This window comes from Polypterus senegalus, chromosome 11 (genome assembly GCF_016835505.1).
Source record: "Polypterus senegalus isolate Bchr_013 chromosome 11, ASM1683550v1, whole genome shotgun sequence".
In the NCBI taxonomy this organism is placed as follows: Eukaryota; Metazoa; Chordata; class Cladistia; order Polypteriformes; family Polypteridae; genus Polypterus; species Polypterus senegalus.
The window spans coordinates 89,025,372-89,042,938 of record NC_053164.1 but is presented as its reverse complement, the minus strand read 5'-3'; positions in this window follow the sequence as shown (position 1 = coordinate 89,042,938).

Here is a 17,567-nt window from a genome sequence, read left to right as displayed (position 1 = left end):
TGAACATTCCACACATGAACAGGTTAATTGGAAACAGGTGTTTGTCATGATTGGGTATAAAAGCAGCATCCCCAAAAGGCTCAGTCGTTCACAAGCAGGGATGGAGCGAGGTTCACCACTTTGTGAACACCACTTTGTGAACAACTGTGGGGGCAAATAGTCCAGCAATTTAAGAACAACGTTTCTCAACGTACAATTGCAAGGAATCTAGGGATTTCATCATCTGCTGTCCATAATATCATCAAAAGATTCAGAGAATCTGGAGAAATCTCTGCAAGTAAGCGGCAAGGCCGAATACCAACACTGGATGCCCGTGACCTTCGATCCCTCAGGCGACCACTGCATTAAACACCGACATCATTCTGTAAAGGATATTACCACATGGGGTCAGGAATACTTCAGAAAACCATTCTCAGTTAACACAGTTCGTCGCTACATCTACAAGTGCAAGTTAAAACTCTACCATGCAAAGCGAAAGCCATATATCAACAACACCTAGAAACGGCGCTGGCTTCTCTGGGCCCGAGCTCATCTGAGATGGACTGACGCAAAGTGGAAAAGTGTGCTGTGGTCTGACGAGTCCACATTTCAAATTGTTTTTGGAAATCATGGATGTCATGTCCTCTGGGCCAAAGAGGAAAAGGACCATCTGGATTGTTATCTGCGTAAAGTTCAAAAGCCAGCATCTGTGATGGTATGGGGGTGTGTTAGTGCCCTTGGCATGGGTAAGTTGCACATCTGTGAAGGCACCATTAATGCTGAAAGGTTTTGGAGCAACATATGCTGCCATCTAAGTGACATCTTTTTCAGCAGGACAATGCAAAGCCACATTCTGCATGTGTTAGAACAGCGTGGCTTCGTAGTAAAAGAGTGCGGGTACTAGACTGGCCTGCCTGCAGTCCAGACCTGTCTCCCATTGAAAATGTGTGCCGCTTTATGAAGCGCCAAATATGACAACAGAGATCTCAGACTGTTGAGCAACTGAAGTTATATATCAAGCAAGAATGGGAAAGAATTCCACCTACAGAGCTTCAACAATTAGTGTCGTTAGTTCCCAAACACTTATTGAGTGTTGTTAAAAGGAAAGGTGATATAACACAGTGGTAAACATGCCCCTGTCACAGCTTTTTTGGAACGTGTTGCGGGCATCAAATTCAAAATGAGTGAAGATTTGCAAAGCAACAATAAAATTTATCAGTTTGAACATTGAACAACTTGTCTTTGTAGTGTATTCAATTATATATAGGTTCAAAAGGATTTGAAAATCATTGTATTCTGTTTTTATTTACGTTTTACACAATGTCCCAACTTCATTGGAATTGGGGTTGTACATATATGTATAATTATTACATTCTATTGTGTTGTTTGTCTGATCTGCTAGCTCTCTCACCCTGCAGCAGCCACTTTACAAACTTAATTCCATGATGGAGGGAGTTTTTTCTTGTCATGCTCCCTGACAGTTGGTGTCAGATGTTCCCAAACTCTTTACTGCTTTAAGAAACTGCTGAAAACATATTTGTTCAAGAGAGCTTTTAGGGATTTTAACAACTGTTACACTGGGACTCCTTTATACCAACAGCAGCAAACCTGTACAATGCCTCACTGCGACTTGGACTGCTCAATTATCTTTGGCAAAGTCAAAACAACTGTTACACTTGTCTTTCTTTTACTTGGATTTTATTTGCACAATCTTATGTTGTATTCTGTTTTATTATTCTGCTTTGTCTGTATATGGTACTATATGTTACATATCATTTTTTAATTTACTACTTGGTTTATATTTTTATTCTACTTTTTTGTTATAAATTTCACCAATTTGGGTTAAGAAAAGTGTTATAAATAAAATCTATTATTATTATTTGGAACTTATAATAAAGAATATAAATAAAATGTATTATAATTATTATTATTTGGAACTGGCACTAAAAAATATAGTTCAAATCTATTATTATTATCATTATTTAGAACTGGTAATAAAAAATCCTTTTATTTCTTTATATCTATGTAAACATATAATAGGTGTGAGTAGTTTTCAACACATAATAAAGTATCTATCTATCTATCTATCTATCTATCTATCTATCTATCTATCTATCTATCTATCTATCTATCTATCTATCTATCTATCTACCTATCAGCTAAAATAATACTAAATTAAAAGCAATACTTATTCACTAGATGGCAGCAAAGTGTGCCTTACTGAACTTGCTTGGCAGCAATGGTCCTTTGTTTATTTAAAATATTAACATGTTTACCTAAGACTTAATAATTGGCTTTCAGTGTTCAAATAGTTAAATATAACAGAAACAATGAGCTCAAACGAGGTGTTAACTTTACCAAGGATCATACAGTACATTGCAAACATTGCATTTGCTCACCAGTCTTACTCATGCCCATTAGCCAGTGTGCTGCCTTTACAGCATGAACACACAAGCAGCTGCTGAAACGTACAACAATGCACTACAACTTGAACATCCTAACACCAGGACCATCTCAGAACATGGCATCCCCTACCAGCCTGACGTCAAATTACAGACTATCTGTTTGAAGACACAAACTTTATAAATAGTAGTTCTCTGCTTACTACTTCCTCTGTGTCCAGTCATTATTCAGGGGATGGAAGTAGAGGTGGTGCACTGTGAGAAGTACTTGGTGGGGTCCACAGCAATGACAGGTTGGGCTGGTCTCGGAACACAGCTGTATAAGAAGAGGTGGAGCAGGCTTTTCCTTTAGAGTTTATTTATTTGTCATTATACTTTCGTGCAACAAAATTCTGATGACAACTTTCCATGTGCAGCACTAAAAAAGTAACAATAAAGTACTACACTAAGACAATTATTCAGGTTATTCAGGTAAAGAGGAAAAGTAATGAAGATAGCAGCATATATTCAATTGCTATATAGAAAATCACATTAATTATGTACAACTTAAAGAAATGTATTTAAAGTGTCAATAGATATTGCTTAAGAATAAATTCCTTGTATGCGTGATTAATGTGAAGGTAAAATGTGTCTATATGTGGGTGTCTATGTTGTATATTTTATGTTTATATTACAGTTGCTGTAAACTGGAGGAGTATTGGGTTTGGAGAGTTCTCTATGAAAAAAGCTATTTCTCAGCCTGTTAGTGTGTGATCTGATTGCCCCAAACCTCTTTCCATACGGCAGCAGGGTAAAGAGATGGTGGCCTGGATGTGTTGTGTCTCTCATAATCCTGCAAGCTTTTGTCTGAAGTCGGCTAGCATAGATGGTGCCCATGTTTAGGAGGTCTTCCCCAATAATTCGCTGCACGGTGTAGCTCCTTCCATTCTGTAATTGTGCAGCTGACATACCATACAATCATGCAGAGGAAGAGGATACATACTATTGCACTATGGTAGAAATTGATTAAAAGCTACTGAGGTAGATGAGTCTGTTTCAGCTTCCTGAGAAAGTACAGTTGTTGTTGAGGTTTTCTCACCAGATAAGAGATGTTTACGAGACCAAGTGAGATCCTTTGTTTTGTACAGTAGACTCCTTGGAACTTAAGACTCTTCACACATTCCACTGCATCACCATGAATATGAAAGCAGAGGTGTTCTTTGCCCTTTTTTATTGATGTCTACAATGATTTCCTTTGCCTTGCTGATATTAAGGATCAGATTATTATTGATACGCCACTCAGAAAGGTGTGCCACTTCCATCCTGTAGGCTGTCTCATTGTCATCCGAGATTAATCTGACTACTGTGGTGTCACCAGCAAACTCCACTATTGTATTTGATGGGTTTATTGGGGTGGAGTCGTATGTCATGGGGTAAAGAGCATTGGGCTCAATACACATCCCTGTGGAGAACCTGTGTTCAGTATTACCATGGATGAAACGATATTTATAATCCTGACACTATGTGGCCTATTTGTGAGGAAGTTCCAATACCCAAGAGCAGAGAGAGTTGCCCAGGCCTAAGTTGCTAAGTTTGTTTCTCAGTTTGTGAGGTATAATAGTGTTAAATGCAGAACTAAAGTCTACAAATAATATTCCCACATAGGTGTTTGGTTGCTCGAAGTGTGACAGAGGTACAGTACATGAAGTGCAATCAACATGGCATCATCTGTAGAACGGTTTGACCGATAAGCAAACTGGTGCTTATCCAGATACAGAGGAATAATAGACCTGATATAGGAAAGCACCAGTCTCTTGAAACACTTCATGATTATGGATGTTAGAGCAAATTGACCTTTTGAAGGGTGGATCTCACCTGGTGGCACTGTAAGACCAGTGACTATTCACGTACTGATATTAGTAGTGTAGAGAGACGCTCCACTGTATTCAGTGTCAAAGCGGGCAAAAAACTGGCTCAAGGCATTAGGAAGATCTATGTCATCGATATTGGGCAGAGTGCTGTCTTATAGGCCGTCAGTTTTTTGATTCCCTTCCACATACTTCGGGGGTTGTTGTCCACAAAGTGTTTCTCGATGTGCTATATTTATATTTGCACCTGGCCTTTTGGATGGCTCTCTTGAGACTCACGTGCTGCTTTGTGTGCTGGTGTATCACCTGCCCTGGAACCCATATCTCGTTCTCTCAGAAAAGCCCGCACGTGGTTGTTCATCCACGGCTTTAGATTGGGAAATACTTTAATCATCTTTTTGAAAGTGCATTTCCAGTACAAAAATGTATATATCCCAGGATAATGTGAGAAGTGACATCCTTCACATCCTCTATAACTCTGTGATGGCCAGTGCAATTTTCTATGTTTGGTGTGCTTGGCTGGTAACATCACTTCAAGAGAGGCCCACTGATTCAACAAGCTAATAAAAAGGGAAGGCTCAGTTATGGGACACACTCTGGACTCCACAGAGGTAGTAGCAGAGGAGTGAAATGTAAACAAAACTGCGTGCCATTATGAACAATTCTGCACATTCTCCTCTTGATACACTAACACTGAGGACTTTCAGCCAATGAATCATTCAGCAGAAATGTGTCAAGAAACGCTACTGGGGACTCCTTTATACCAACAGCAGCAAACCTGTACAATGCCTCACTGTGACTTGGACTGCTCAATTACTTTTGCAAAGTCAAACATTTTTCTTCTTTCCTGTAGTAAGGTATCACGTCCTAGTGAGCAGAATGACTTCTGGCCTGTCGCTCTGACGTCGCATGTGATGAAGACCATGGAGCGGCTGCTGCTTCACCACCTGAGGCCACAGGTCCACCACGCCCTCGACCCTCTGCAGTTTGCATACCAGGAGAAGGTGGGAGTGGAGGATGCCATCATCTATATGCTACACCGATCCCTTTCCCACCTGGACAGAGGCAGTGGTGCTGTAAGAATTATGTTTTTGGACTTCTCTAGCGCCTTCAACACCATCCAACCTCTGCTCCTTAGGGGCAAGCTGACAGAGATGGGAGTAGACTCACACCTGGTGGCATGGATTGTGGACTATCTTACAGACAGACCTCAGTATGTGCATCTTGGGAACTGCAGGTCTGACATTGTGTTCAGCAATACAGGGGCGCCACATGGGACTGTACTTTCTCCGGTCCTGTTCAGCCTATATACATCAGACTTCCAATATGACTCGGAGTCCTGCCACATGCAAAAGTTTGCTGATGACATTGCTATTGTGGGCTGCATCAGGAGTGGGCAGGAGGAGGAGTACAGGAAGCTAATCAAGGACTTTGTTAAATTGTGTGACTCAAACCACTTAAACCTGAACACCAGCAAGACCAAGGAATTGGTGGTGGATTTTAGGAGGCCCAGGCCCCTCATGGACCCCGTGATCATCAGAGGTGACTGTGTGCAGAGGGTACAGACCTATAAATACTTGGGAGTGCAGCTGGATGATAAATTGGACTGGACTGCCAATACTGATGCTCTGTGTAAGAAAGGTCAGAGCCAACTATACTTTCTTAGAAGGTTGGCATCCTTCAACATCTGCAATAAGATGCTGCAGATGTTCTACCAGACAGTTGTGGTGAGTGCCCTCTTCTACGCTGGTGGTGTGCTGGGGAGGCAGCATAAATAAGTAGGACGTCTCACGCCTGGACAAACTTGTTAAGAAGGCAGGCTCTATTGTAGGAATAAAGTTGGACATTTTAACATCTGTGGCAGAGCGACGGGCATTAAGCAAACTCCTGTCAATCATGAAGAATCCACTGCATCCACTGAACAGTGTCATCTCCAGGCAGAGGAGTAGCTTCAGTGACAGACTTTTGTCACTGTCTTGCTCCACTGACAGACTGAGGAGATCGTTCCTCCCTCACATTATGCGACTCTTCAATTCCACCCGGGGGAGTAAACGCTAACATTATTCAAAGATATTGTCTGTTTTTACATGCATTTTTATTACTTTTTAATTTAATTTTTTTTTTTGTTTTTTGTATCAGTATGATGCTGCTGGATTATATGAATTTCCCCTTGGGATTAATAAAGTATCTATCTATCTATCTATCTATCTATCTAGTTCTTGTGTGTGTTTGAGGGGGTTGCTGTTCTTTGCTTGTTATAATATTTCTTGAGGGTCTATAAAAAACTAAATTTCAAATATGTCAAGCTAGTAAGATTGTACATTCGCAAAACTGCTGGAAATATACTTTTTTACATGGCCATGTCAATATTTAAACATAGCATGTTGATTCTAGAACTCTAAAAGTAAGTATACATCATCACATATTTTAAAGTGTGTTTATTCACAATGGTGTGTTGGCTGTTGTCATTGAGTAGAACACTTAGACAATTCCAATTATTCCTATTGTTTTTACCAGCTACCAATGACTGCATCTGTGTTTCCCCTTCTTCTGCTATCCTGCGGTACCGTTCTGCTTCACTGCCACTTGGGAAAAGTAGTCTGCAGTCACTTGTAATGTTGTAAAGGGGGATTTGGTCTCGTCCGATGCGAGAGATGGACGTCTGAAGTGGAGCTCCGCTAGCAGTGGTGCTATTTTTCATATTATTTGCTTATTATTCTGAGATATCCTGTATTTATTCAACCCGAGAGGGACCGCTACAGTATATGTAAACACATATAAACATGGCCAACAAGAAGGGGGGTCCGAAAGAATCGAAGACTAAAGCTACATCCAAGCTGCGATCAGCAAGCCCTAGTTCGAGATACGGCCTCTCAGAGACAGACCTGGATCAGATGGGCGAAAGTACAGACTCCTCGGGACCACGGTCCGCTACATCGTCGCCTGCTGAGAGCGAAAAGGGGAGCGAAGGTGCGATCGTGAGTGCAGATGTGGATAGCTCGCCGATTGGAGAGGATTACCTGAAACTGGAAAAGGCCGGGAGGTCCGCGGCTTCAGTTACGCAATCACGCAGGACTGGAGCAGCGGGGACACCGGCTTCAGCAGAGTCTGCTGCTTCATCTACGGTACAAGAAGGCACATTTGAGCTATCTGAACTGAAAGTGTTGCTCGCTGACCTCAGGCAAGATATAAAGAAAAGCGAGAAGGCTAATGAGAAAGCAACGGCAAAGGCACATGAGAGACTGAAACAGGAATGGAAACAGGAGATGAAACAGGCCAATGAATGTCTGCGACAGGAAATCCAACAGGCAAATGAAAGGCTTCGTCAAGAGGTACAGCTTGAACTTCGACAGGTGCTGGGTAAAATTGAAGAAGCGCATTGAGAAAAACTCGCTAAACTGAGCACGCTTGCTGATCGATTGGAGCATCTTAGTGAGACATTCACGAATCGGATCGAAATAGCCGAACATCTAGCTGCCAGTGCCGAGGAAAGAGCAGTAAATGTCAGTTCGGAATGTAAAAACTCGGAGAAAAACTTGGAGACAGACTGGCTGCTTTAGAAGATGGGAATAGAAGGTATAATGTCAGAATTGAAGGCTTGCCGGAGAATCGAGAAAGTTTAAACCCGGTGAAATTCGCAACTGAACTTTTTTCTAAAATAATCGGGGGCGACTTTAAAGCAGAATCTGAGATAGCAGCGGCTTACAGCGTCGCGATCAAACACCGTCAGACCCCGACCAAGATCTTTTATAGTCCGTTTTGAACGATTATCATTTAAGTTAGAGGTGATGGAACTCCTCAGGAAAAAAAGGAAGATATTATATATGAAGATTGCCACATTCGCGTCTTCCCTGACTTCTCTCCAGCAACAGCTATCAAACGCCGCCTTCTATAATATTAAACAGCTGCTACGGCAAGCCAATGTCAAATACGGCCTCCTGTATCCGCAAAACTGAAAGTGGAATGGCAGGGCATTTCTATGTTTTCGCTAGCAAGGAGGAGGCAGAAAATGAGTTAAGAAAGCTGATCCCGGACTATTCTGATACATAATTGTGAGTCATGGCGGTAAATGATAAAGCTAGGATTAATAATCTACTGTCTGATCTATTTGTTTTAAAATACGGGTTTTTATCAGCATATATTCTCATATTCTTATATTATTATTACTTACTTATTACTTATCATTACTTAGTATTACTAGGGCTAAATGTTTGTGTTTTATTGTGCTTAATTACGTTTTCCTCCTCTTTTTTTTCTTTTCTTATTATTTCATGTGTACCCTAAATGAGACTGTTCAATATCATACCCTTGGTTTGCTGTTATTGCTATTACTGCATTAAGACTTGTTATGCTTGTTTTGGACACATCTTTAACACCATCACCTGGGTTTATTATCTGGGGATATCATCTTAATGCACTAAAATTGATGAAGATTATATGTATGTATGTATATATATATATATGTATATGTGTATATGTATATATATATATATATATTAAGTGCAAAATTCTTTTCTTTCTTTTTCCTCTTTTAAAGACTATATTGGTAACAGATATCTCTATCTTTTAACCTTAAAGCGCCACTGCATGGGGGCTTGATGTGCTTTGGACGTGCTCTGTCTCTGGGTATGTCAGAGGACTGGGACTGCATGAAGTGGGTTTTAGCCTCACCTGGGGAGGCAAAAAGGGAGGGTGGGGGTTAAGGGGAAGAGAAAGAGAGCAGGCTTGATCTATATCTAATCTGTCATCTCAATCTTTATAATTATAACTATCAACGTAATAATAAGCTGCATGGCAACAACTCTTGGGGGAATAGGAAATTAAGACCTAAACTATTTCACTTCCAGTTAAGACTATAATATGACACCAAAAACTCAGAATCAGTGTCTCCATGATGGGACAGTTAACTTCGTAAGCTGGAATGTTAAAGGCCTGAATCACGAATTAAAGAGAAAGAAAGTACTTTCTCACCTAACAGGTCTAAATGCTAAAATAGTATTTTTACAGGAAACTCACTTACTAAGTAAGGATCAGTTCCGCTGCAAAAGACTGGACTGGCCAAATGTTCCATTCTAGTTTTACAAAGAAAACTAGAGGGGTGGGAATTCTCATACATAGAACAGTACCATTTGTAGCATCAGATGTAGTATTGGATCCTGAAGGGAGATATGTGATGGTCATGGGAGACTTATCTAACTGTAAAATGATTTTGATAAATGTTTATGCACCTAATGTTGATGATAAGGAATTTATACAAAATTTATTTGCATCCATTCCCAATCTGAACACTCATAAACTTATAATGGCTGGGGACTTTAATTGTGTTCTAAATCCACTTTTAGATAAGACTTCCTCCACAGGGGAACGCAACTAACACCGCAAAGATAATTACAAAGTTTATAACTGATCACAACTTATCAGATCCCTGGAGGTTTTAAACCCAAATTCAAGAACATATTCTTTCTACTCACCAGTACATCATTGCTACTCAAGGATTGATTACTTCTTTATAGATAATAACTTCTTGCCTAAGATTAAATCTTGTAAATACGATGCTATTGTTATTTCAGACCATGCTCCGATGATCTTGGAGCTGAAATTACTAAGCCCCATACACTCACCCCGAGATGGCGTCTCAATCCGCTTCTATTAGCTGACGAGAATTGTACTGAATTTATATCCAAACAAATTGAATTCTTTCTAGAGACAAATACATCCCCTGAGATCTCTGCAGGAACACTCTGGGAAACTCTTAAGGCCTTCTTAAGAGGACAGATTATCTCATATCTTTCCCACAGAAATAAATCCGAAAGAAAGTAGCAGAGATAAAAAGCGAAATTACTAAAATAGATGAAGAACATGCCAGACTACCAAGCGAGACTCTACATAAGAGGAGGCAGGCTCTACATTCAGAATTAAACCTCTTGACAACTAAAGAAACCGAACAACTAATTTACAAATCCAGACATCATTATTATGAACATGGAGAGAAAGCTAATAAGCTTTTAGCGCAACAAATTCACAAGCAAGAAGTGCAACGCAATCTCGTAATTACTAACACGAATGGAGATAAAATCATCGAACACAAAAATATAATGTGCACTTTTAGAGACTACTATAAATCCCTATATACTACTGAGTTTAAAGAAGACAATATACAATCTAATGCATTTCTGGATAAATTACAGATACCACAAATTGACGCTATTAGTGTGGAGGAGCTCGATAAACCTCTGTCATTATCAGAATTACTGGATGCTATAAAGTCACTCCAAGGTGGAAAAGCAGCAGGCCCTGATGGCTACCCTGCAGAGTTTTACAAGAAATTCTCCGCTCAGCTAGCTCCCCTCCTATTAGCAACATTTACAGAAGCCAGAGATAACCAATCTCTTCCACAAACCTTTCGCCAAGCACTAATCACTGTCTTTCCAAAACAAAATAAGGACTTATTACAATGTGCATCATACAGACCAATTTCACTTCTGAATAACGACGTTAAAATACTCTCTAAAATCATAGCTAGAAGGATGGAGAAAGTGCTCCCTCAATAATATCACAAGACCAAACTGGATTTATTAGGGGCCGACACTTATCTTCAAATCTTCGACGCCTGTTTAATGTAATATACTCACCAACTAAATCAAACACCCCAGAAATATTATTATCATTGGATGCAGAAAAGCATTCGACATGATTGAATGGAAATACCTTTTACTATTTTGGAGAAGTTTGGGTTTGGCCCAACATTTGTGCATGGATTAAATTACTGTATACTAACCCAGAAGCTTCAGTTTGCATCAATAACATTTGCTCAGACTACTTTAAACTAGAACGTGGCACAAGACAAGGATGCCCTTTGTCACCACTGCTGTTTGCAATTGCCATTGAACCACTGGCAATACATTGTCGAAATACTGATCAGATAAAGGGGATTAGCAGAGAAGGACTGGAACAGAAAATCTCATTATATGCAGATGACATGGTACTGTATATATCGGACCCAGAAAATTCTGTGCCTGCAGTCTTAGCAGCACTCACAGAATTTCAAAAGCTCTCTGGTCTCAGAATTAATCTGAATAAAAGTGTACTCTTTCCGTGAATTCGCAAGCATATAATATTAGATTAGACACCCTTCCTTTTATCATTGCAGAACAGTTTAAATACCTCGGGTAAACATCACAAGTAAACATAAAGCTCTTTATCAAAAAATTTCGTCGTCTGTATGGAAAAAATTAAACAAGACTTGCATAGATGGTCAACCCTTCATCTCACACTAGCTGGAAGAATTAACACTGTTAAGATGAATATTCTTCCTAAGCTCCTTTTTATTTCAAAACATACCAATATACATTAATAAATCGTTCTTTAAGCAATTAGATTCAACAATAACCTCATTTATTTGGAATTCTAAACATCCACGCATCAAAAGAGCGACCCTACAAAGACAAAAGGCAGAAGGCGGCATGGCTCTACCTAACTTCCAGTTTTATTACTGGGGCAAATATACAGTCGATAAGAACCTGGACACAAATAGAAGAACATACACAGGCATGGACCGCAATAGAAGTAAAATCCTGCAGTACTTCTTTGTATTCCTTGCTTTGTGCTCCAATAAACACACGCTATCGGCAATACACTAATAACCCAATTGTGCTCCACTCACTTAGAATCTGGAACCAATGTAGAAAGCATTTTAAGACGGAGAAGCTTCTTTCTGTGGCACCCTGCAAAAGAACCACCTCTTTCAACCCTCACAAACATATGCAGTTTTTAATATCTGGAAAAATTTGGAATTAACTTGCTTAGAGACCTTTATATAGACAACGCCTTTGCATCTTATGAACAATTACGTTCCAAATTTAACATTCCAGCTACAAATTTCTTTCACTATCTTCAAATCAGGAACTTTGTTAAACAGAACCTTCCAGATTTTCCTCATCTTGCACCCTCATCCACGCTGGAAAAATTATTGCTCAATTTCAAGGAGTTAGACTCCATCTCTACAATATATAAAATCCTTTTACAATCCCTTCCTTTCAAAGATCCAAGAGGACACTGGGAAAATGACCTCTCAATTAATATATCAGAAAAGGAGTGGAAAGTAGCAATGCAGAGAATTCACTCAAGCTCCATATGCGCAAAGCATACAATTATACAACTCAAAATTATATATCGAGCACATCTGTCTCGACTAAAACTCTCCAAAATGTTTCCAGGGCATGATCCAACCTGCGAACGTTGCAACCAAGCCCCAGCCTCACTAGGTCACATGTTCTGGGCCTGCTCCAAATTAACATTATTCTGGACAAAAATTTTTAATTACCTCTCAGACAGCCTTGGACTCACAATCCCTCCTAACCCATTAACAGCTGTGTTTGGGGTTCTTCCAGAGGATCTTAAAGTGGAGAAAGACAAACAAATTGTGATTGCATTCACTACACTGTTGGCACGCAGACTTATTCTGATAAACTGGAAGAACCCAAACTCTCCTCTTTTAAGTCAGTGGGAAACTGATGTGTTATATTATTTAAAATTGGAAAAATCAAATACTCAGTTAGAGGATCCGTACAGACTTTTTTCAAAACATGGCAGGATCTAATCAGTAATATTTTGAAATGATTTTATAAAGCACAGAGAATTTGTTGATTTAGGTATTTTTAAAAGCCTTAAATTTTACACCGTTTGGCTTGCTCTCTCTCTCAAGGGTGGGGATCGATCTGTTCTTAGCATAATTTTTCTTTTTGTAAAAACTTGATTGCTATGTATTGATTGTAATAAAATTAATAAATAAATAAAAAAAAAAAAAAAAGAATCCAAAAGATGTAATGTTGTAAAGGATGAAGAACGCTACATCTAAGAAGATGCTCACTGCATCAAATTTTCAAGAATGTTACATCATATATAGAAACTAATAAGCAATGTTGTCACATAAGTACTGTAGAATGCTTTCTGGCTTGAGCAATGTGGCTAGTCTTTTGGCTTTGGAATCCCTAGAAGTTTATATCGGCCGGCATCTGTGCCAGTTGCAGTTTTGTTTTCCTCTCCTTCCTGGCTATTTCATCATAGCTTATATTTATGGTCACCATTGACTTTAGCCACTATAACTACTAGACACTTTTATCTAACATGATTTGGTCCTTTGTGTCATTTTGAGCTACACTTCTGTATAAATGTTTGCTGTATAAATGTGTTTTCGAATTGCATAATTGGGCACAACATTCACCTGCTTCATGGGTAAGTTGCAGCATGTCATCCACTCTAACCTTTGGGAGTCGTCAGCCATCACCTTTGTTGCTACTCAAAGACAGGGCAAAGAAACAAGCAGGAAAAAACAGCCGATGATCACTCCTTTCATGCAGGGCACTACCTTCTTTAGAAATTCATGTTGTGTAAATTCTAGGAGTCTTTATGAAGCAGAATGATCAGTGCTGAATGACCTTTTCTCCAAACATACTTCCCTGTACAAACAGTCCTTCCAGAAAATGTCATTTTGTCCATCTTCTGTGCAGTTGTTAGACATTCTGCCGACGTCAAGTACAAACAGTCCTATTTCACTTGACTAGACACAGTGCTGTGGCACTTACTAATGTACTATTAGTCTTAGTTATCAGTTATGCATATTCTTAAAATACTGCATCATTTTTATTGTCATTCTCTGCGCGCCTAATCTTAGATCCTGCCTCCGTATTGTGTGTTTAATTCTTCACTCAAAAATTGCTTGCATGTGTAATCTATTTCGCAGACACGGGCACCAGTGTCCAGATGAGTTCACATTAAGAAATGTCTTAAGTGAAGCCTCAGTGCTACCCCAGATTTTGCATCTTCCCAAAATGCTTAATATTCTACTCATTTCCAGCCTTACATTTTGTATCATAAAAGCTAAAATTCATAAAAGCAGACAACCTCTTTGGCAACCTCATTTCTTAAGTCTGCTTCACCTTTTTCCAGTTGAAGCTGTCATCATTCCCAAACTCCAACCCCAAAGGTGTTCAGTCCTGCCCTTAGCAGGGCCAACGTGTGTCGATAGGCGTTGAAGGCACTACAAGACTTTTTAGTTGATGTGAATCATTTAAGATAACTGAACATCCGCTGTCTTCAGGTAGTTTATTCCTAATCCTAAACTACACCTTTTGGATCTACTTAAGGAGATTATGACACCAAACGTGGAGATCTACTGTTCTCATCTTTAGTTATTATAACAAGTTTATTGAAAAAATAAACTGTTGGATTTACTTAGCTCTTTCAGGGCTGATGTCGACTTTTGTCAAAAGGAGGAGTTGACAATGGTAATCGGCTGTCAACTGTAACAAAACCAGCTATTATGTTTTAGTTGGACTCTCATTTCTAAAAGGAAAGTTAGATTCATTGGTTTGACCGAGATTTCCTGGGCTTGCATGAATAGCAAGGCACAAACAACAGCAAAAATGGGACTGACATCTGGCGAGAGATCAAAGCAAATGCGTAATGCAAAATACTCCACGGGCGACGTTTTTGCCTATTCTCTCTGAACTGGATTATGACTTGTCAGACTTAGATTTTGATACAAGTGATCGAAAACGAATGTGAGGTTCCAGCTTCAGCTGATTGGTCCCCAGTTAATTGTGGAACTGACAATGTTCACCAGGTAGGACTGCCACTTAACAATAAGAAGAAGTAGAAACCAGATTGCAATGCACTGCGACCGTGATCATTGCTGCTGCTGCCCCAGCCACGCATACTGGCAGCCACAACATGCAGCAACAGATATTTTATGATGATTTCTGTGTGAAACCATCGCTTTTCAGAAACTGTCTTTTGGAAAAGATATTTAGCCCTCAAAGGGTTAATACATTTTTTATTTATTTGCACTTGATTGAATTAAGTTATCCTAATTTAAACCAAATGTTTAGATCTAAAGCACATATTTCTTTGTGCCCTAGCCTTTCATAAAGTACAAAACCACCCAGTAAATCCTTAATAATTTTTTTGGTTGTTTTGTTTGAACTAGCCTCCATCCATATTGCAATACTCTAAAATATACCAATGCCAACCCAACAAGGCCAGACATGTAAAGAACCAATTCTGCCCAAGACACGTAATAATCTTCACATGGAGAACACATGCATGGTCTTGTGATGTACAGTGTGTAATGGGTTTGCCAAATGAATGAAGACACACTCGCCTAAAGCCACCTTCATCATTGTACAGATTTTTGGCAGTTAAAAAGCTACTTTTATGTACAATGTTTCAATCTTTGTTTGACGCTGTGGAAAAGAGTAGGGGTCAACAACAATTAGGAAAATATATAAAAATAAATCACACTCTGCCCATGCCCTCACCTGAAAATAATGATTATATGGCAATGAAATTCATTTGCTCTGTCTGGACGTAAATGAACTGAGTTACTATGACATCTGACAAAATGATGTCAATTGTATTGGAAACAGATATGTAGAATGGGACTATAATAATATATATAATAGCTAAAATCATTTTTTAAAAGTTAAAAACATGCTCATTTTAAGTAAAGTCAACATAAGGCAGCTGCCTGGCAATATACAGTCAAGATGATATGTGGAATTGATGCTGATGTATAAAGCAATTAAATCCATTTATGTTGTTTACACACCCAATAAATAAAATTCAGTTCTACTAGAGAAGCATACTTAAAGTCTTAAATACATGCTAATGTTAAGTAAAGTCAATTGAAATGAACTGTGTAATAACAACATACCACAATAATTTCGAGTGACCAGGAAAATAATCATCTTGATCATAATTCATAATGATGATTATTGCAGTAACAGCTTTTTAAAACGCAGATGTGTTTTCACATCCTCTTTTGTTGCTTACTATAATTTTCTTAACCACCCATTCATCCTGGAGCCTCGCTTAGCAAAAACCGGGTGCAAGGCAGAAATGATCCTGGACAGGGCGCCGCGCCATCACCTTGCTTTGTGTTCATTTTTAAACATCTCTTCACTAAAAAGATGAACTATTAGGGGCGTTCAATTTGTGCATTTAGATTAAGTTAAGTAACTATGCCTTCTGACATTACTTACATTTTTCTAGTTACATTGACTTAAGTTTATTATGTGACAATAACACATTACTTTGTGTTGAAACAAAGCAATCAGATTATTTTTCTTCAAAAGAAACACAATCAGTCTCGGTGACTGTGGTTATTATTCACTTATTTTATGTTGATCTTATTCTTAATTAATACTTTTCTAATTCTAGAAATGTGGTATTCCCAGTCTCCTTTACACAGTTAAATTAAGTTGATTTAACTTAAAATAATGAAGTTTTCTGTACATGACTATGTTAGATTTGCATAAAATGTGAGATTTTATATAAAGAAACATTCAACTTACTTTTAGTAAAGTGATTTCTACATGCTACAGATTTGTAAGGATTGGGGCGATTTATGCTACTTTACTTTAATACATGTTTGCCCCCCTACATCAGAAAGTTATCTTTTCTAAGTTTCCAATAAAATAATATAATGTTAAGATTACATGAAAAATACAATCAACTAAAACAAAATGTGATGACCTTCTGCAGTAATAAGTGAGCCACTACACATTTACCAACCTCCTGTATTCTATGCGTTTATTGAATCGCACCATAGTCCACAATTTTCATTCATATGCAGTGAAAAAAGTTTTAGATGGATTGACTTAAGACTAAGAAACATGTCATTTTAATGGTTAATGAAAGGGATTGAGTTACTTTAATTCTACACATGCATTTAATTTACCTTAACTATGTTATGTTTTCTGAACACAAAGTGAATGTATCAACTTAAAACAAATGTTTCATTTTAGAACTAAACTAATTGTACGGTACTGCTGTCCATTACTGAATTTAGTTCATTTAACAAATCGTTTTTGAGTGTTTTAATGCACGGGTGTCGAACTCCAGTCCTGGAGGGCCGCAGTGGCTGCAGTTTTCATTCTAACCATCTTCTTCATTAGTGAGCCGTTTTTGCTGCTAATTAACTTCTTTTGCCTTAGTTTTAAATGAACTTGATTAAGGCCCCTTAGTTGTCTCTTTTTCCTTAACTAGCAGCCAAACAATAATGAGACAGAAAACAAGCGACCACATGACCAGCTCACCTGTGCCCATCACACAATATCTTAAAATAAAGAAAGGCAATTGTATTGGTACGGTTGATCTCTCAGGTCACCAAAACATTTTGACTGTGTTCTTAGAAATTTGAAATGTCTGCTATGACAGAATGAGAGCAGCAACAAGCCATGGAATTAAATAACAGGTTTAATTAACAGCAAGAATCAGCTTCTCATTAAGAGATTGGTTGGAGTGAAATTAGTTGGAGTTTGAAATCCCAGTTTAGCTG